The sequence below is a fragment of the Schistocerca cancellata genome, chromosome 1 (assembly GCF_023864275.1).
Source record: "Schistocerca cancellata isolate TAMUIC-IGC-003103 chromosome 1, iqSchCanc2.1, whole genome shotgun sequence".
In the NCBI taxonomy this organism is placed as follows: Eukaryota; Metazoa; Arthropoda; class Insecta; order Orthoptera; family Acrididae; genus Schistocerca; species Schistocerca cancellata.
Window position 1 is genome coordinate 194,512,823 of NC_064626.1, and position 16,591 is coordinate 194,529,413.

The 16,591-nt window shown below is 48.0% G+C and overlaps 33 non-coding genes across 33 annotated transcripts; all 33 read right to left on the reverse strand.

Annotated features, from left to right (window-relative positions):
* Positions 1–202: 202 nt before the first annotated feature.
* Trnat-ugu (transfer RNA threonine (anticodon UGU)) lies at positions 203–274 on the reverse strand. Its single transcript has one exon. It is a non-coding gene; the product is annotated as a tRNA-Thr (tRNA).
* A 246-nt stretch (positions 275–520) lies between these two features.
* Positions 521–592, reverse strand: Trnat-ugu (transfer RNA threonine (anticodon UGU)). Its single transcript has one exon. It is a non-coding gene; the product is annotated as a tRNA-Thr (tRNA).
* A 246-nt stretch (positions 593–838) lies between these two features.
* On the reverse strand, positions 839–910 carry Trnat-ugu (transfer RNA threonine (anticodon UGU)). The gene has a single exon. It is a non-coding gene; the product is annotated as a tRNA-Thr (tRNA).
* Positions 911–1,156: 246 nt separating this feature from the next.
* Trnat-ugu (transfer RNA threonine (anticodon UGU)) lies at positions 1,157–1,228 on the reverse strand. Its single transcript has one exon. It is a non-coding gene; the product is annotated as a tRNA-Thr (tRNA).
* Positions 1,229–1,474: 246 nt separating this feature from the next.
* Trnat-ugu (transfer RNA threonine (anticodon UGU)) lies at positions 1,475–1,546 on the reverse strand. Its single transcript has one exon. It is a non-coding gene; the product is annotated as a tRNA-Thr (tRNA).
* Positions 1,547–1,792: 246 nt separating this feature from the next.
* Trnat-ugu (transfer RNA threonine (anticodon UGU)) lies at positions 1,793–1,864 on the reverse strand. Its single transcript has one exon. It is a non-coding gene; the product is annotated as a tRNA-Thr (tRNA).
* A 246-nt stretch (positions 1,865–2,110) lies between these two features.
* Trnat-ugu (transfer RNA threonine (anticodon UGU)) lies at positions 2,111–2,182 on the reverse strand. Its single transcript has one exon. It is a non-coding gene; the product is annotated as a tRNA-Thr (tRNA).
* Positions 2,183–2,428: 246 nt separating this feature from the next.
* Trnat-ugu (transfer RNA threonine (anticodon UGU)) lies at positions 2,429–2,500 on the reverse strand. The gene has a single exon. It is a non-coding gene; the product is annotated as a tRNA-Thr (tRNA).
* Positions 2,501–2,746: 246 nt separating this feature from the next.
* On the reverse strand, positions 2,747–2,818 carry Trnat-ugu (transfer RNA threonine (anticodon UGU)). The gene has a single exon. It is a non-coding gene; the product is annotated as a tRNA-Thr (tRNA).
* Positions 2,819–3,064: 246 nt separating this feature from the next.
* On the reverse strand, positions 3,065–3,136 carry Trnat-ugu (transfer RNA threonine (anticodon UGU)). The gene has a single exon. It is a non-coding gene; the product is annotated as a tRNA-Thr (tRNA).
* A 246-nt stretch (positions 3,137–3,382) lies between these two features.
* Trnat-ugu (transfer RNA threonine (anticodon UGU)) lies at positions 3,383–3,454 on the reverse strand. Its single transcript has one exon. It is a non-coding gene; the product is annotated as a tRNA-Thr (tRNA).
* Positions 3,455–3,700: 246 nt separating this feature from the next.
* On the reverse strand, positions 3,701–3,772 carry Trnat-ugu (transfer RNA threonine (anticodon UGU)). Its single transcript has one exon. It is a non-coding gene; the product is annotated as a tRNA-Thr (tRNA).
* Positions 3,773–4,018: 246 nt separating this feature from the next.
* Trnat-ugu (transfer RNA threonine (anticodon UGU)) lies at positions 4,019–4,090 on the reverse strand. The gene has a single exon. It is a non-coding gene; the product is annotated as a tRNA-Thr (tRNA).
* A 246-nt stretch (positions 4,091–4,336) lies between these two features.
* Trnat-ugu (transfer RNA threonine (anticodon UGU)) lies at positions 4,337–4,408 on the reverse strand. The gene has a single exon. It is a non-coding gene; the product is annotated as a tRNA-Thr (tRNA).
* A 246-nt stretch (positions 4,409–4,654) lies between these two features.
* On the reverse strand, positions 4,655–4,726 carry Trnat-ugu (transfer RNA threonine (anticodon UGU)). The gene has a single exon. It is a non-coding gene; the product is annotated as a tRNA-Thr (tRNA).
* A 246-nt stretch (positions 4,727–4,972) lies between these two features.
* Positions 4,973–5,044, reverse strand: Trnat-ugu (transfer RNA threonine (anticodon UGU)). Its single transcript has one exon. It is a non-coding gene; the product is annotated as a tRNA-Thr (tRNA).
* A 246-nt stretch (positions 5,045–5,290) lies between these two features.
* On the reverse strand, positions 5,291–5,362 carry Trnat-ugu (transfer RNA threonine (anticodon UGU)). The gene has a single exon. It is a non-coding gene; the product is annotated as a tRNA-Thr (tRNA).
* Positions 5,363–5,608: 246 nt separating this feature from the next.
* Positions 5,609–5,680, reverse strand: Trnat-ugu (transfer RNA threonine (anticodon UGU)). Its single transcript has one exon. It is a non-coding gene; the product is annotated as a tRNA-Thr (tRNA).
* Positions 5,681–5,926: 246 nt separating this feature from the next.
* Positions 5,927–5,998, reverse strand: Trnat-ugu (transfer RNA threonine (anticodon UGU)). Its single transcript has one exon. It is a non-coding gene; the product is annotated as a tRNA-Thr (tRNA).
* Positions 5,999–6,244: 246 nt separating this feature from the next.
* Positions 6,245–6,316, reverse strand: Trnat-ugu (transfer RNA threonine (anticodon UGU)). Its single transcript has one exon. It is a non-coding gene; the product is annotated as a tRNA-Thr (tRNA).
* A 246-nt stretch (positions 6,317–6,562) lies between these two features.
* On the reverse strand, positions 6,563–6,634 carry Trnat-ugu (transfer RNA threonine (anticodon UGU)). The gene has a single exon. It is a non-coding gene; the product is annotated as a tRNA-Thr (tRNA).
* Positions 6,635–6,880: 246 nt separating this feature from the next.
* On the reverse strand, positions 6,881–6,952 carry Trnat-ugu (transfer RNA threonine (anticodon UGU)). Its single transcript has one exon. It is a non-coding gene; the product is annotated as a tRNA-Thr (tRNA).
* A 6,000-nt stretch (positions 6,953–12,952) lies between these two features.
* On the reverse strand, positions 12,953–13,024 carry Trnat-ugu (transfer RNA threonine (anticodon UGU)). The gene has a single exon. It is a non-coding gene; the product is annotated as a tRNA-Thr (tRNA).
* A 564-nt stretch (positions 13,025–13,588) lies between these two features.
* Trnat-ugu (transfer RNA threonine (anticodon UGU)) lies at positions 13,589–13,660 on the reverse strand. Its single transcript has one exon. It is a non-coding gene; the product is annotated as a tRNA-Thr (tRNA).
* Positions 13,661–13,906: 246 nt separating this feature from the next.
* On the reverse strand, positions 13,907–13,978 carry Trnat-ugu (transfer RNA threonine (anticodon UGU)). Its single transcript has one exon. It is a non-coding gene; the product is annotated as a tRNA-Thr (tRNA).
* Positions 13,979–14,224: 246 nt separating this feature from the next.
* Trnat-ugu (transfer RNA threonine (anticodon UGU)) lies at positions 14,225–14,296 on the reverse strand. Its single transcript has one exon. It is a non-coding gene; the product is annotated as a tRNA-Thr (tRNA).
* Positions 14,297–14,542: 246 nt separating this feature from the next.
* On the reverse strand, positions 14,543–14,614 carry Trnat-ugu (transfer RNA threonine (anticodon UGU)). The gene has a single exon. It is a non-coding gene; the product is annotated as a tRNA-Thr (tRNA).
* Positions 14,615–14,860: 246 nt separating this feature from the next.
* On the reverse strand, positions 14,861–14,932 carry Trnat-ugu (transfer RNA threonine (anticodon UGU)). The gene has a single exon. It is a non-coding gene; the product is annotated as a tRNA-Thr (tRNA).
* A 246-nt stretch (positions 14,933–15,178) lies between these two features.
* Trnat-ugu (transfer RNA threonine (anticodon UGU)) lies at positions 15,179–15,250 on the reverse strand. Its single transcript has one exon. It is a non-coding gene; the product is annotated as a tRNA-Thr (tRNA).
* A 246-nt stretch (positions 15,251–15,496) lies between these two features.
* On the reverse strand, positions 15,497–15,568 carry Trnat-ugu (transfer RNA threonine (anticodon UGU)). The gene has a single exon. It is a non-coding gene; the product is annotated as a tRNA-Thr (tRNA).
* Positions 15,569–15,813: 245 nt separating this feature from the next.
* Trnat-ugu (transfer RNA threonine (anticodon UGU)) lies at positions 15,814–15,885 on the reverse strand. Its single transcript has one exon. It is a non-coding gene; the product is annotated as a tRNA-Thr (tRNA).
* A 246-nt stretch (positions 15,886–16,131) lies between these two features.
* Trnat-ugu (transfer RNA threonine (anticodon UGU)) lies at positions 16,132–16,203 on the reverse strand. Its single transcript has one exon. It is a non-coding gene; the product is annotated as a tRNA-Thr (tRNA).
* A 246-nt stretch (positions 16,204–16,449) lies between these two features.
* Positions 16,450–16,521, reverse strand: Trnat-ugu (transfer RNA threonine (anticodon UGU)). Its single transcript has one exon. It is a non-coding gene; the product is annotated as a tRNA-Thr (tRNA).
* Positions 16,522–16,591: the final 70 nt, after the last annotated feature.

A 16,591-nucleotide genomic window follows, 5' to 3' on the forward strand; every position in this document is an offset into this window, starting at 1 on the left:
AATACATTCCAGAGCTTAGAAAATGCGTACGAATATCTACTCTGCCACAACAATTCGCTACCACTGAGGTCCACGGCGATTGCTGACGGGGTGTTGCTGTCTTTCGTCTATCATCATCTGTTAACTTGGCTCTGGCCCGAAAAGACACGCTATTTTGAAATTTTCGGTTCAAAGCATTACATTGGCCCATTTAAAATTGTGCTGCCCCCTGTGAGAATCGAACTCACGACCCCTGGTTTACAAGACCAGTGCTCTGCCTCTGAGCTAAGGAGGCTGTTGCAGTGTACACTTCTTGCAGTCGTCACAGCGCTCGCGAAAAATACATTCCAGAGCTTAGAAAATGCGTACGAATATCTACTCTGCCACAACAATTCGCTACCACTGAGGTCCACGGCGATGGCTGACGGGGTGTTGCTGTCTTTCGTCTATCATCATCTGTTATCTTGGCTCTGGCCCGAAAAGACACGCTATTTTGAAATTTTCGGTTCAAAGCATTACATTGGCCCATTTAAAATTGTGCTGCCCCCTGTGAGAATCGAACTCACGACCCCTGGTTTACAAGACCAGTGCTCTGCCCCTGAGCTAAGGAGGCTGTTGCAGTGTACACTTCTTGCAGTCGTCACAGCGCTCGCGAAAAATACATTCCAGAGCTTAGAAAATGCGTACGAATATCTACTCTGCCACAACAATTCGCTACCACTGAGGTCCACGGCGGTGGCTGATGGGGTGTTGCTGTCTTTCGTCTATCATCATCTGTTATCTTGGCTCTGGCCCGAAAAGACACGCTATTTTGAAATTTTCGGTTCAAAGCATTACATTGGCCCATTTAAAATTGTGCTGCCCCCTGTGAGAATCGAACTTACGACCCCTGGTTTACAAGACCAGAGCTCTGCCCCTGAGCTAAGGAGGCTGTTGCAGTGTACACTTCTTGCAGTCGTCACAGCGCTCGCGAAAAATACATTCCAGAGCTTAGAAAATGCGTACGAATATCTACTCTGCCACAACAATTCGCTACCACTGAGGTCCACGGCGATGGCTGACGGGGTGTTGCTGTCTTTCGTCTATCATCATCTGTTATCTTGGCTCTGGCCCGAAAAGACACGCTATTTTGAAATTTTCGGTTCAAAGCATTACGTTGGCCCATTTAAAATTGTGCTGCCCCCTGTGAGAATCGAACTCACGACCCCTGGTTTACAAGACCAGTGCTCTGCCCCTGAGCTAAGGAGGCTGTTGCAGTGTACACTTCTTGCAGTCGTCACAGCGCTCGCGAAAAATACATTCCAGAGCTTAGAAAATGCGTACGAATATCTACTCTGCCACAACAATTCGCTACCACTGAGGTCCACGGCGATGGCTGACGGGGTGTTGCTGTCTTTCGTCTATCATCATCTGTTATCTTGGCTCTGGCCCGAAAAGACACGCTATTTTGAAATTTTCGGTTCAAAGCATTACATTGGCCCATTTAAAATTGTGCTGCCCCCTGTGAGAATCGAACTCACGAGCCCTGGTTTACAAGACCAGTGCTCTGCCCCTGAGCTAAGGAGGCTGTTGCAGTGCACACTTCTTGCAGTCGTCACAGCGCTCGCGAAAAATACATTCCAGAGCTTAGAAAATGCGTACGAATATCTACTCTGCCACAACAAATCGCTACCACTGAGGTCCACGGCGATGGCTGACGGGGTGTTGCTGTCTTTCGTCTATCATCATCTGTTATCTTGGCTCTGGCCCGAAAAGACACGCTATTTTGAAATTTTCGGTTCAAAGCATTACATTGGCCCATTTAAAATTGTGCTGCCCCCTGTGAGAATCGAACTCACGACCCCTGGTTTACAAGACCAGTGCTCTGCCCCTGAGCTAAGGAGGCTGTTGCAGTGCACACTTCTTGCAGTCGTCACAGCGCTCGCGAAAAATACATTCCAGAGCTTAGAAAATGCGTACGAATATCTACTCTGCCACAACAATTCGCTACCACTGAGGTCCACGGCGATGGCTGACGGGGTGTTGCTGTCTTTCGTCTATCATCATCTGTTATCTTGGCTCTGGCCCGAAAATACACGCTATTTTGAAATTTTCGGTTCAAAGCATTACATTGGCCCATTTAAAATTGTGCTGCCCCCTGTGACAATCGAACTCACGACCCCTGGTTTACAAGACCAGTGCTCTGCCCCTGAGCTAAGGAGGCTGTTGCAGTGTACACTTCTTGCAGTCGTCACAGCGCTCACGAAAAATACATTCCAGAGCTTAGAAAATGCGTACGAATATCTACTCTGCCACAACAATTCGCTACCACTGAGGTCCACGGCGATGGCTGACGGGGTGTTGCTGTCTTTCGTCTATCATCATCTGTTATCTTGGCTCTGGCCCGAAAAGACACGCTATTTTGAAATTTTCGGTTCAAAGCATTACATTGGCCCATTTAAAATTGTGCTGCCCCCTGTGAGAATCGAACTCACGACCCCTGGTTTACAAGACCAGTGCTCTGCCCCTGCGCTAAGGAGGCTGTTGCAGTGTACACTTCTTGCAGTCGTCACAGCGCTCGCGAAAAATACATTCCAGAGCTTAGAAAATGCGTACGAATATCTACTCTGCCACAACAATTCGCTACCACTGAGGTCCACGGCGATGGCTGACGGGGTGTTGCTGTCTTTCGTCTATCATCATCTGTTATCTTGGCTCTGGCCCGAAAAGACACGCTATTTTGAAATTTTCGGTTCAAAGCATTACATTGGCCCATTTAAAATTGTGCTGCCCCCTGTGAGAATCGAACTCACGACCCCTGGTTTACAAGACCAGTGCTCTGCCCCTGAGCTAAGGAGGCTGTTGCAGTGTACACTTCTTGCAGTCGTCACAGCGCTCGCGAAAAATACATTCCAGAGCTTAGAAAATGCGTACGAATATCTACTCTGCCACAACAATTCGCTACCACTGAGGTCCACGGCGATGGCTGACGGGGTGTTGCTGTCTTTCGTCTATCATCATCTGTTATCTTGGCTCTGGCCCGAAAAGACACGCTATTTTGAAATTTTCGGTTCAAAGCATTACATTGGCCCATTTAAAATTGTGCTGCCCCCTGTGAGAATCGAACTCACGACCCCTGGTTTACAAGACCAGTGCTCTGCCCCTGAGCTAAGGAGGCTGTTGCAGTGTACACTTCTTGCAGTCGTCACAGCGCTCGCGAAAAATACATTCCAGAGCTTAGAAAATGCGTACGAATATCTACTCTGCCACAACAATTCGCTACCACTGAGGTCCACGGCGATGGCTGACGGGGTGTTGCTGTCTTTCGTCTATCATCATCTGTTATCTTGGCTCTGGCCCGAAAAGACACGCTATTTTGAAATTTTCGGTTCAAAGCATTACATTGGCCCATTTAAAATTGTGCTGCCCCCTGTGAGAATCGAACTGACGACCCCTGGTTTACAAGACCAGTGCTCTGCCCCTGAGCTAAGGAGGCTGTTGCAGTGTACACTTCTTGCAGTCGTCACAGCGCTCGCGAAAAATACATTCCAGAGCTTAGAAAATGCGTACGAATATCTACTCTGCCACAACAATTCGCTACCACTGAGGTCCACGGCGATGGCTGACGGGGTGTTGCTGTCTTTCGTCTATCATCATCTGTTATCTTGGCTCTGGCCCGAAAAGACACGCTATTTTGAAATTTTCGGTTCAAAGCATTACATTGGCCCATTTAAAACTGTGCTGCCCCCTGTGAGAATCGAACTCACGACCCCTGGTTTACAAGACCAGTGCTCTGCCCCTGAGCTAAGGAGGCTGTTGCAGTGTACACTTCTTGCAGTCGTCACAGCGCTCGCGAAAAATACATTCCAGAGCTTAGAAAATGCGTACGAATATCTACTCTACCACAACAATTCGCTACCACTGAGGTCCACGGCGATGGCTGACGGGGTGTTGCTGTCTTTCGTCTATCATCATCTGTTATCTTGGCTCTGGCCCGAAAAGACACGCTATTTTGAAATTTTCGGTTCAAAGCATTACATTGGCCCATTTAAAATTGTGCTGCCCCCTGTGAGAATCGAACTCACGACCCCTGGTTTACAAGACCAGTGCTCTGCCCCTGAGCTAAGGAGGCTGTTGCAGTGTACACTTCTTGCAGTCGTCACAGCGCTCGCGAAAAATACATTCCAGAGCTTAGAAAATGCGTACGAATATCTACTCTGCCACAATAATTCGCTACCACTGAGGTCCACGGCGATGGCTGACGGGGTGTTGCTGTCTTTCGTCTATCATCATCTGTTATCTTGGCTCTGGCCCGAAAAGACACGCTATTTTGAAATTTTCGGTTCAAAGCATTACATTGGCCCATTTAAAATTGTGCTGCCCCCTGTGAGAATCGAACTCACGACCCCTGGTTTACAAGACCAGTGCTCTGCCCCTGAGCTAAGGAGGCTGTTGCAGTGTACACTTCTTGCAGTCGTCACAGCGCTCGCGAAAAATACATTCCAGAGCTTAGAAAATGCGTACGAATATCTACTCTGCCACAACAATTCGCTACCACTGAGGTCCACGGCGATGGCTGACGGGGTGTTGCTGTCTTTCGTCTATCATCATCTGTTATCTTGGCTCTGGCCCGAAAAGACACGCTATTTTGAAATTTTCGGTTCAAAGCATTACATTGGCCCATTTAAAATTGTGCTGCCCCCTGTGAGAATCGAACTCACAACCCCTGGTTTACAAGACCAGTGCTCTGCCCCTGAGCTAAGGAGGCTGTTGCAGTGTACACTTCTTGCAGTCGTCACAGCGCTCGCGAAAAATACATTCCAGAGCTTAGATAATGCGTACGAATATCTACTCTGCCACAACAATTCGCTACCACTGAGGTCCACGGCGATGGCTGACGGGGTGTTGCTGTCTTTCGTCTATCATCATCTGTTATCTTGGCTCTGGCCCGAAAAGACACGCTATTTTGAAATTTTCGGTTCAAAGCATTACATTGGCCCATTTAAAATTGTGCTGCCCCCTGTGAGAATCGAACTCACGACCCCTGGTTTACAAGACCAGTGCTCTGCCCCTGAGCTAAGGAGGCTGTTGCAGTGTACACTTCTTGCAGTCGTCACAGCGCTCGCGAAAAATACATTCCAGAGCTTAGAAAATGCGTACGAATATCTACTCTGCCGCAACAATTCGCTACCACTGAGGTCCACGGCGATGGCTGACGGGGTGTTGCTGTCTTTCGTCTATCATCATCTGTTATCTTGGCTCTGGCCCGAAAAGACACGCTATTTTGAAATTTTCGGTTCAAAGCATTACATTGGCCCATTTAAAATTGTGCTGCCCCCTGTGAGAATCGAACTCACGACCCCTGGTTTACAAGACCAGTGCTCTGCCCCTGAGCTAAGGAGGCTGTTGCAGTGTACACTTCTTGCAGTCGTCACAGCGCTCGCGAAAAATACATTCCAGAGCTTAGAAAATGCGTACGAATATCTACTCTGCCACAACAATTCGCTACCACTGAGGTCCACGGCGATGGCTGACGGGGTGTTGCTGTCTTTCGTCTATCATCATCTGTTATCTTGGCTCTGGCCCGAAAAGACACGCTATTTTGAAATTTTCGGTTCAAAGCATTACATTGGCCCATTTAAAACTGTGCTGCCCCCTGTGAGAATCGAACTCACGACCCCTGGTTTACAAGACCAGTGCTCTGCCCCTGAGCTAAGGAGGCTGTTGCAGTGTACACTTCTTGCAGTCGTCACAGCGCTCGCGAAAAATACATTCCAGAGCTTAGAAAATGCGTACGAATATCTACTCTACCACAACAATTCGCTACCACTGAGGTCCACGGCGATGGCTGACGGGGTGTTGCTGTCTTTCGTCTATCATCATCTGTTATCTTGGCTCTGGCCCGAAAAGACACGCTATTTTGAAATTTTCGGTTCAAAGCATTACATTGGCCCATTTAAAATTGTGCTGCCCCCTGTGAGAATCGAACTCACGACCCCTGGTTTACAAGACCAGTGCTCTGCCCCTGAGCTAAGGAGGCTGTTGCAGTGTACACTTCTTGCAGTCGTCACAGCGCTCGCGAAAAATACATTCCAGAGCTTAGAAAATGCGTACGAATATCTACTCTGCCACAACAATTCGCTACCACTGAGGTCCACGGCGATGGCTGACGGGGTGTTGCTGTCTTTCGTCTATCATCATCTGTTATCTTGGCTCTGGCCCGAAAAGACACGCTATTTTGAAATTTTCGGTTCAAAGCATTACATTGGCCCATTTAAAATTGTGCTGCCCCCTGTGAGAATCGAACTCACGACCCCTGGTTTACAAGACCAGTGCTCTGTCCCTGAGCTAAGGAGGCTGTTGCAGTGTACACTTCTTGCAGTCGTCACAGCGCTCGCGAAAAATACATTCCAGAGCTTAGAAAATGCGTACGAATATCTACTCTGCCACAACAATTCGCTACCACTGAGGTCCATGGCGATGGCTGACGGGGTGTTGCTGTCTTTCGTCTATCATCATCTGTTATCTTGGCTCTGGCCCGAAAAGACACGCTATTTTGAAATTTTCGGTTCAAAGCATTACATTGGCCCATTTAAAATTGTGCTGCCCCCTGTGAGAATCGAACTCACGACCCCTGGTTTACAAGACCAGTGCTCTGCCCCTGAGCTAAGGAGGCTGTTGCAGTGTACACTTCTTGCAGTCGTCACAGCGCTCGCGAAAAATACATTCCAGAGCTTAGAAAATGCGTACGAATATCTACTCTGCCACAACAATTCGCTACCACTGAGGTCCACGGCGATGGCTGACGGGGTGTTGCTGTCTTTCGTCTATCATCATCTGTTATCTTGGCTCTGGCCCGAAAAGACACGCTATTTTGAAATTTTCGGTTCAAAGCATTACATTGGCCCATTTAAAATTGTGCTGCCCCCTGTGAGAATCGAACTCACAACCCCTGGTTTACAAGACCAGTGCTCTGCCCCTGAGCTAAGGAGGCTGTTGCAGTGTACACTTCTTGCAGTCGTCACAGCGCTCGCGAAAAATACATTCCAGAGCTTAGAAAATGCGTACGAATATCTACTCTGCCACAACAATTCGCTACCACTGAGGTCCACGGCGATGGCTGACGGGGTGTTGCTGTCTTTCGTCTATCATCATCTGTTATCTTGGCTCTGGCCCGAAAAGACACGCTATTTTGAAATTTTCGGTTCAAAGCATTACATTGGCCCATTTAAAATTGTGCTGCCCCCTGTGAGAATCGAACTCACGACCCCTGGTTTACAAGACCAGTGCTCTGCCCCTTTTTTTTTTTTTTTTTTTTTTTTTTTTCTGCTTTTCATCGTAGGTAATGGCTCCTTGCCAATTAAAACCAATAAACTCCATCCGAGAGAAATAAAATGGTGCCGTGAAGGTGAAGACATCGGTGTGCAAGTGAAAAGTAATGTTCTCCAGTAAAGAATAGTATGACCAAGTGTCTTGTTGGATCAATGAACCTCTATTGTTCCATATGATCAGGATTCTTTCTTGTGAAATTCAAGCGGCTCTCCGCCGGTGGGAAAAAAAAAAAAAAAAAAAAAAAAAAAAAAAAAAAAAAAAAAAGCGATGCATCCTAAATTAATAAATCAAAGAAAGATAAATTGGTTAATGTGGTAGTACGGGACTCGGAGTGTACACGGTGCTAATTTCGCGTGTTGACTGCTTCAAGGTTTGTCTTCTCGTGAAGTAGATATCTCATTTGCCGTGTCGGATCTCGACACTTTCACTCCTACAGTTTCTCCAAGGTTGTTACCCCAAAGTATCGTCTCATAACGTTGATGCAGTCACTCGCGAAATGCGGCCGTGCCGTCGTGAGCCTGTTCGTAAACGTGCAATCCGAGGGGTGTTCACATACCCACCACCATAATTTGTAACATATTTCCATATGTGTCTGCATAATCCTTGTGTCGCACGATCAGTGCATGGTGATATTCCAAGTACGCGAGGTAGTCAACAAGTGATGCACGGCGATTGTTGATGATAAAGGCAATGGTGTGGCCTAACATCCATATGGCCGCGTTGTGTTTCCTGCGTGGATATCGTATTTTTTGCGGACGGAGCAATTCCATTGGATCCACGTTTTGTGGTACAGTACGGTCGATGATTGCTAAGTTGCTCCGCATATGAGCGACGATTGGCCCTGCGGTACTGCAGGTCAACCGGTGAGGCATAGTGTCCACATATCCGCATAAGTCGCAGTTCGGTGTGGGGCTTAGGTGGATCTTGTGCAATTTTTCATTGGTAGGCACCTTGTCGTTGATAACTAAGTACCATGCGGATGCGACCCTTGAAGGCAATACGTGACTATGGACAGTTCGCCAGACTGTATTCCACTGGATTTGCGGGTATTTTTGGGTTATTTTGTTGGTTCTGCCGTCGGTTGTAAGGAAGCTGTATATCTTGGTGTTGGTATACGGTGGATGGATGCCCTCTGCGGAACGTATGTAACTAAATTCACTGTAATTTACTCGGATGTGGCGAAAGGTCATCGGTATCGTGGCCTCATTTATAGGTGGACTTAGACTGCATGGCCTCCAGCTTGAGAGGAGGGTCCTCGTAAAACTCGATGTGTCTTGCTTAACAATTTTCTGCATGCGGTTAATTAATAATGTCCGGCATTTGTGTTTGGTACTAATGAGACCAAGTCCCCCTCTCGACAATGGTAGGGTTAATGTTTCAAAGCTGACTTTAAATATATGTCTCCGTAGCACGTACCAACAGAATGCTTTTTGTATACTGGCTGCGAGGTGATCGGAAACCGGTAAAATTTGAGCTAAATAATACATACGGCTCGCTATAGATATGCGAACTGTATGAACTTTCTGCAAGAGATCCAGTTCCCTATCAGAATAAATACAGGTTGTTGCTCGAATCGTGTGCAACATATCTGTCCAGTTTTTGGTGGCCATAACATCAGGGACCGCACACCAATAAACGCCAAGAGACTTGTGTTGGTCTTTCGTTGCACACCAATCGATATGGGTGACATCACCGATGCCGCACCCGACGTGTAGCAACGTCGTCTTCCTTTTGTTGAGCTTCGCGCCGGTGACCGCATTGAAGGTGTTGACAATGTGTCCTATCTCCAGGAGATTAGCCTCTGAAGTTACACCTAAGCAGACGTCATCAGCGTAAGCAAGACATGCCATCTTCTGCATGCCAATGGGGATTCCTCTGGACCTCTGATTTATGGTCAGAAGCAGAGGCTCGACAGCGATGGCATACAACGCCATCGATAACGGGCAGCCTTGTCGGATTGACCGTCTGATCGTTATTGCGTCCGTTAAGTGACCATTGACAATTACACGAGACGTGGCGTTGGAAATTAATTGGTGGAGCAGAGTGACGAAACGGCAGCCAAAACCCATCTTCAGCAGTGCCTTAGTCAGGTATTCGTGACTGATGCGGTCATACGCTTTTTCAAAATCGAGAAAAAGCAACGCCCCAGGCTCTTGAGTGTGCGCTAATGTGCATATCACTTCCCTGAGATCGCAGGCAGCTGATATTATGCTTCGGCCAGGGACCGCTCCATATTGATGGTTTCCAAGGAGTTTGTTCAGTACCAGTTGCATGCGCTGCTTCACTGCCCTCGTTATGATTTTAAAGTCCGAGTTGAGTAGCGTAATCGGTCTGAGACCTTGGATCTTCCGACTGTTGCCTGGTTTTGGCAAAAGTACAATTAAGCCTTCCCGCAATTCGTTTGGAACAGAATCAAGTCTCCACATCTCATTAGCTATTTGGAGAAACGTTGGAGCCAGGATGTCCCAATAGTGCTGATAAAATTCTGCGCCGAGACCGTCGGGGCCAGGGGATTTCCGTTTTGCAGCGCTGAAGACCGCCTGTTTTAAGTCTTCTGCACTGAAAGCCGCCTCTATAGTTTCAATGTCCTCGTGTGATAAGACAGAAGGGATGTCCCTGAGGACTTCGTCGCAGAGTGCGTCGTCAACCTCTTGTCTATTATACAGGTCACTGAAGTGGCGGTATATATGCAAGGCGATGTCCCGTTGCTTAGTAAAGACAGTTCCTGCTCCATCTTCTACTTCTTCAATTAGCTTGGCTTTCTCTCGCCGCAGAGTTCGTAAGGTGTGGTATAGGGAAGCCGTCTCATCTGCCGCGATGTCCTTGGGCTGTGACCTACGTATGGTGACTTCCATTTGCTGGCGATAGAGGGTCATAATCTTAGCTTTATATTTCTTGATGCGGCAGTAGGTGTCAACGGCTGTGATGTCAGCGCAGTGGTATAATTCCCGAAGACCAGAAAAATAAAATTCTATTGTCTGCCTATGCCAGTACGACTTCTGATACGCATAGCGTTTAATCGTTGTCCGAAGTTTAGGTTTTGCACTATGGAGCCACCATTCGGTGATAGACCTATACCTGGTTTGCGTGCGCTGCAGTTGCTCCCACACCCGTGTTATCTCTTCGTCCAGCTCTCTGTCTTGCAACAGGCCAACATTCAGTTTCCAAAAACCCCTTCCACGAGTTACTTGTGGGCGTTGGAGGTTGACATAGCACTGGTGGACGCTATGGTCTGAAAAGCTGACGGGAGCGATATCACTGTTGGCTACCCTACGACCAAGAGCGGGGGAGACATAAATCCGGTCGATCCTGCTGGCAGAATTACTGGTAATGTGCGTGTATGCTACGCGATCGCCGTGTATTTGTTCCCAGCTGTCTAGTAGTTTCAGTCCTTGCACAAGACAGTCGAGCTCTGTGCACTTATTAAAGTTGGGCGTTTGATCCTTTGGTGAAAGAACGCAGTTAAAATCTCCGCCTAAAATACAGTTCTCAGCATGTCCACCAATTAAAAAGGGGAGATCGTTTTTATAAAAAGAGGACCGTTCCTGTCGGCGGTTGCTGCCGGATGGTGCATATAAGTTGACAATCTTAATACCGTTAACTATACATGCGATGCCTCTGCCATTAATGAGCCGTACTACATTTGAGTGGGGGATGCCATCTCGTAATAAAATTGCGGTCCCAGTATGGTCTTCTTTGCTAATATTTACTATAGTAGTAAAACCAGCTACTGTCGGTTCCACGCAAACTTCCTGTAGTAGCCCAATGTCCACGTTCGTTCGGCGGATGAAGTCGATAAACGCTCGAAGTTTTACATCGGTCTGGATTCTGTTCATGTTAATGGTCGTCACATTATATGTAAAGATTTCAGTCATTGAGGCAGAAATTGCGCAAGCTGGAAAATACGATCACCTCTATGCATACACATACACACACCACTACAGCAGTACAAACACCTATAAGGGGCCCTCATTGCGGTCTGTCTCATCGTCCGAACCCCACGAAGGTCCCGGAGGCTGTTGCCGGCTGTCGTCAGATTCCATAGGTTCTACTCGGTCGGGTGGGGGCGAATCTGGAGCAGCAGATTGGCTAGTTTTTAATTTTGCAGCCACCTGTTGCGCCACGGACTTCAACTGTTGTGCAGTCTGCGTAGCACCGTCGCGAGCAACGCGTGGTTTCTTTTTATCAGGTGACACTCTGCGTTTGACATCTTTTGGTGCATCGCAATCTGCCTTTTTAGCTTTCCGGGAACCGGAAGCTGCATGCGGTAGGTTGGTATTTAATTGGCTATCAGGGGAATCTGCAAGAACTGCGACAGTTTCAGCAGGCAGGTCGGAATGCCAAGGGTCATTTGAAGGAATGTCGGCGACGGAGCGGATGTTGTCCGACTGGGAAGTGTCTTCTTTCGCCGCTGCGGGTTCATCGACAGTTGTGGGAGGGATAGATTCCTTTGCAGCTTCGCCCTCGACAGAACTTTGTTCAGGAATGGTGGGTGATTTCATGTTGATATTAAGACCTGCCGGAGCGTCGGACATTTCTACGTCACCGGAATGTGTGACGGCAGATGTGTCGTGCGCGGCACTGTACATCGCGGCATCATCAGAGCTCGCGAAAAGGCCGGCACCGGTAAACAAGCGGCTGGCTACGGTGGCGTACTGTACATGCGGCTGGCCGTCCGGCCCTGTCTCGGCCGGCAACTGCACAGGTCTCCTGCGCGGACATTGAGCTCTGAGGTGGCCGAACATGTTACAAACAGAGCATGTGCGAGGTTGCCCTTCATAAACAACTAGAGCTTTAAAACCGCACATATGAACGAAAGACGGAATGTGAGTTTCTAAGTCAATCCTGACAGTTCTGACCCCGTTGTCAACTTTATAGTACATATTGCCACCCCAACGGTCAGCGGTGACTGAGTACACGGTACCGTACTTGGATAGGGCCTCCTTGATGTACTGAAAGTCAAGTTCAAAGGGTAGCAAGTGCACTTTAACCGCACGAAGTCCTAATCCGGCGTAAGTAATGGCAACACGACTCACCTCGCCATGGCTGGTCTTGTATTCGGCGACCCCGTTCGTACTGGCCATAATCCTCTGGCAGATGTCGTCGTTCTTAAATTTAACGTAGAAAACGTTGCTCAAAAAGTCATATCCCATGCCAAGGCAGTCTTCTGCAGGTACTTTAAACGTGTCACGAAACCAATCATCAAACTCATAAACCTTAGGACGTACGACATCGAAACTAAAGCTGAACTTTAAAGTGTACTTCCTTAATTGAGACTCCATTATGCTCGAATACTAACAACTCACAAAGCGCACACTATAAACACACGCGAGCGTAAACGCCGAGCACACTGCGCTGTTGCGTCCGACCGCTAAGGCGGCTCGGCCGCGACTGACCGCCCCTGAGCTAAGGAGGTTGTTGCAGTGTACACTTCTTGCAGTCGTCACAGCGCTCGCGAAAAATACATTCCAGAGCTTAGAAAATGCGTACGAATATCTACTCTGCCACAACAATTCGCTACCACTGAGGTCTACGGCGATGGCTGACGGGGTGTTGCTGTCTTTCGTCTATCATCATCTGTTATCTTGGCTCTGGCCCGAAAAGACACGCTATTTTGAAATTTTCGGTTCAAAGCATTACATTGGCCCATTTAAAATTGTGCTGCCCCCTGTGAGAATCGAACTCACGATCCCTGGTTTACAAGACCAGTGCTCTGCCCCTGAGCTAAGGAGGCTGTTGCAGTGTACACTTCTTGCAGTCGTCACAGCGCTCGCGAAAAATACATTCCAGAGCTTAGAAAATGCGTACGAATATCTACTCTGCCACAACAATTCGCTACCACTGAGGTCCACGGCGATGGCTGACGGGGTGTTGCTGTCTTTCGTCTATCATCATCTGTTATCTTGGCTCTGGCCCGAAAAGACACGCTATTTTGAAATTTTCGGTTCAAAGCATTACATTGGCCCATTTAAAATTGTGCTGCCCCCTGTGAGAATCGAACTCACGACCCCTGGTTTACAAGACCAGTGCTCTGCCCCTGACCTAAGCAGGTTGTTGCAGTGTACACTTCTTGCAGTCGTCACAGCGCTCGCGAAAAATACATTCCAGAGCTTAGAAAATGCGTACGAATATCTACTCTGCCACAACAATTCGCTACCACTGAGGTCTACGGCGATGGCTGACGGGGTGTTGCTGTCTTTCGTCTATCATCATCTGTTATCTTGGCTCTGGCCCGAAAAGACACGCTATTTTGAAATTTTCGGTTCAAAGCATTACATTGGCCCATTTAAAATTGTGCTGCCCCCTGTGAGAATCGAACTCACGACCCCTGGTTTACAAGACCAGTGCTCTGCCCCTGAGCTAAGGAGGCTGTTGCAGTGTACACTTCTTGCAGTCGTCACAGCGCTCGCGAAAAATACATTCCAGAGCTTAGAAAATGCGTACGAATATCTACTCTGCCACAACAATTCGCTACCACTGAGGTCCACGGCGATGGCTGACGGGGTGTTGCTGTCTTTCGTCTATCATCATCTGTTATCTTGGCTCTGGCCCGAAAAGACACGCTATTTTGAAATTTTCGGTTCAAAGCATTACATTGGCCCATTTAAAATTGTGCTGCCCCCTGTGAGAATCGAACTCACGACCCCTGGTTTACAAGACCAGTGCTCTGCCCCTGAGCTAAGGAGGCTGTTGCAGTGTACACTTCTTGCAGTCGTCACAGCGCTCGCGAAAAATACATTCCAGAGCTTAGAAAATGCGTACGAATATCTACTCTGCCACAACAATTCGCTACCACTGAGGTCCACGGCGATGGCTGACGGGGTGTTGCTGTCTTTCGTCTATCATCATCTGTTATCTTGGCTCTGGCCCGAAAAGACACGCTATTTTGAAATTTTCGGTTCAAAGCATTACATTGGCCCATTTAAAATTGTGCTGCCCCCTGTGAGAATCGAACTCACGACCCCTGGTTTACAAGACCAGTGCTCTGCCCCTGAGCTAAGGAGGCTGTTGCAGTGTACACTTCTTGCAGTCGTCACAGCGCTCGCGAAAAATACATTCCAGAGCTTAGAAAATGCGTACGAATATCTACTCTGCCACAACAATTCGCTACCACTGAGGTCCACGGCGATGGCTGACGGGGTGTTGCTGTCTTTCGTCTATCATCATCTGTTATCTTGGCTCTGGCCCGAAAAGACACGCTATTTTGAAATTTTCGGTTCAAAGCATTACATTGGCCCATTTAAAATTGTGCTGCCCCCTGTGAGAATCGAACTCACGACCCCTGGTTTACAAGACCAGTGCTCTGCCCCTGAGCTAAGGAGGCTGTTGCAGTGTACACTTCTTGCAGTCGTCACAGCGCTCGCGAAAAATACATTACAGAGCTTAGAAAATGCGTACGAATATCTACTCTGCCACAACAATTCGCTACCACTGAGGTCCACGGCGATGGCTGACGGGGTGTTGCTGTCTTTCGTCTATCATCATCTGTTATCTTGGCTCTGGCCCGAAAAGACACGCTATTTTGTAATTTTCGGTTCAAAGCATTACATTGGCCCATTTAAAATTGTGCTGCCCCCTGTGAGAATCGAACTCACGACCCCTGGTTTACAAGACCAGTGCTCTGCCCCTGAGCTAAGGAGGCTGTTGCAGTGTACATTTCTTGCAGTCGTCACAGTGCTCGCGAAGAATACATTCCAGAGCTTAGAAAATGCGTACGAATATCTACTCTGCCACAACAATTCGCTACCACTGAGGTCCACGGCGATGGCTGACGGGGTGTTGCTGTCTTTCGTCTATCATCATCTGTTATCTTGGCTCTGGCCCGAAAAGACACGCTATTTTGAAATTTTCGGTTCAAAGCATTACATTGGCCCATTTAAAATTGTGCTGCCCCCTGTGAGAATCGAACTCACGACCCCTGGTTTACAAGACCAGTGCTCTGCCCCTGAGCTAAGGACGCTGTTGCAGTGTACACTTCTTGCAGTCGTCACAGCGCTCGCGAAAAATACATTACAGAGCTTAGAAAATGCGTACGAATATCTACTCTGCCACAACAATTCGCTACCACTGAGGTCCACGGCGATGCCTGACGGGGTGTTGCAGTCTTTCGTCTATCATCATCTGTTATCTTGGCTCTGGCCCGAAAAGACACGCTATTATGAAATTTTCGGTTCAAAGCATTACATTGGCCCATTTAAAATTGTGCTGCCCCCTGTGAGAATCGAACTCACGACCCCTGGTTTACAAGACCAGTGCTCTGCCCCTGAGCTAAGGAGGCTGTTGCAGTGTACACTTCTTGCAGTCGTCACAGCACTCGCAAAAATTCATTCCAGAGCTCAGAAAATGCGTACGAATATCTACTCTGCCACAACAATTCGCTACCACTGAGGTCCACGGCGATGGCTGACAGGGTGTTGCTGTCTTTCGTCTATCATCATCTGTTATCTTGGCTCTGGCCCGAAAAGACACGCTATTTTGAAATTTTCGGTTCAAAGCATTACATTGGCCCATTTAAAATTGTGCTGCCCCCTGTGAGAATCGAACTCACGACCCCTGGTTTACAAGACCAGTGCTCTGCCCCTGAGCTAAGGAGGCTGTTGCAGTGTACACTTCTTGCAGTCGTCACAGCGCTCGCGAAAAATACATTCCAGAGCTTAGAAAATGCGTACGAATATCTACTCTGCCACAACAATTCGCTACCACTGAGGTCCACGGCGATGGCTGACGGGGTGTTGCTGTCTTTCGTCTATCATCATCTGTTATCTTGGCTCTGGCCCGAAAAGACACGCTATTTTGAAATTTTCGGTTCAAAGCATTACATTGGCCCATTTAAAATTGTGCTGCCCCCTGTGAGAATCGAACTCACGACCCCTGGTTTACAAGACCAGTGCTCTGCCCCTGAGCTAAGGAGGCTGTTGCAGTGTACACTTCTTGCAGTCGTCACAGCGCTCGCGCAAAATACATTCCAGAGCTTAGAAAATGCGAACGAATATCTACTCTGCCACAACAATTCGCTACCACTGAGGTCCACGGCGATGGCTGACGGGGTGTTGCTGTCTTTCGTCTATCATCATCTGTTATCTTGGCTCTGGCCCGAAAAGACACGCTATTTTGAAATTTTCGGTTCAAAGCATTACATTGGCCCATTTAAAATTGTGCTGCCCCCTGTGAGAATCGAACTCACGACCCCTGGTTTACAAAACCAGTGCTCTGCCCCTGAGCTAAGGAGGCTGTTGCAGTGTACACTTCTTGCAGTCGTCACAGCACTCGCGAAAAATACATTCCAGAGCTTAGAAAATGC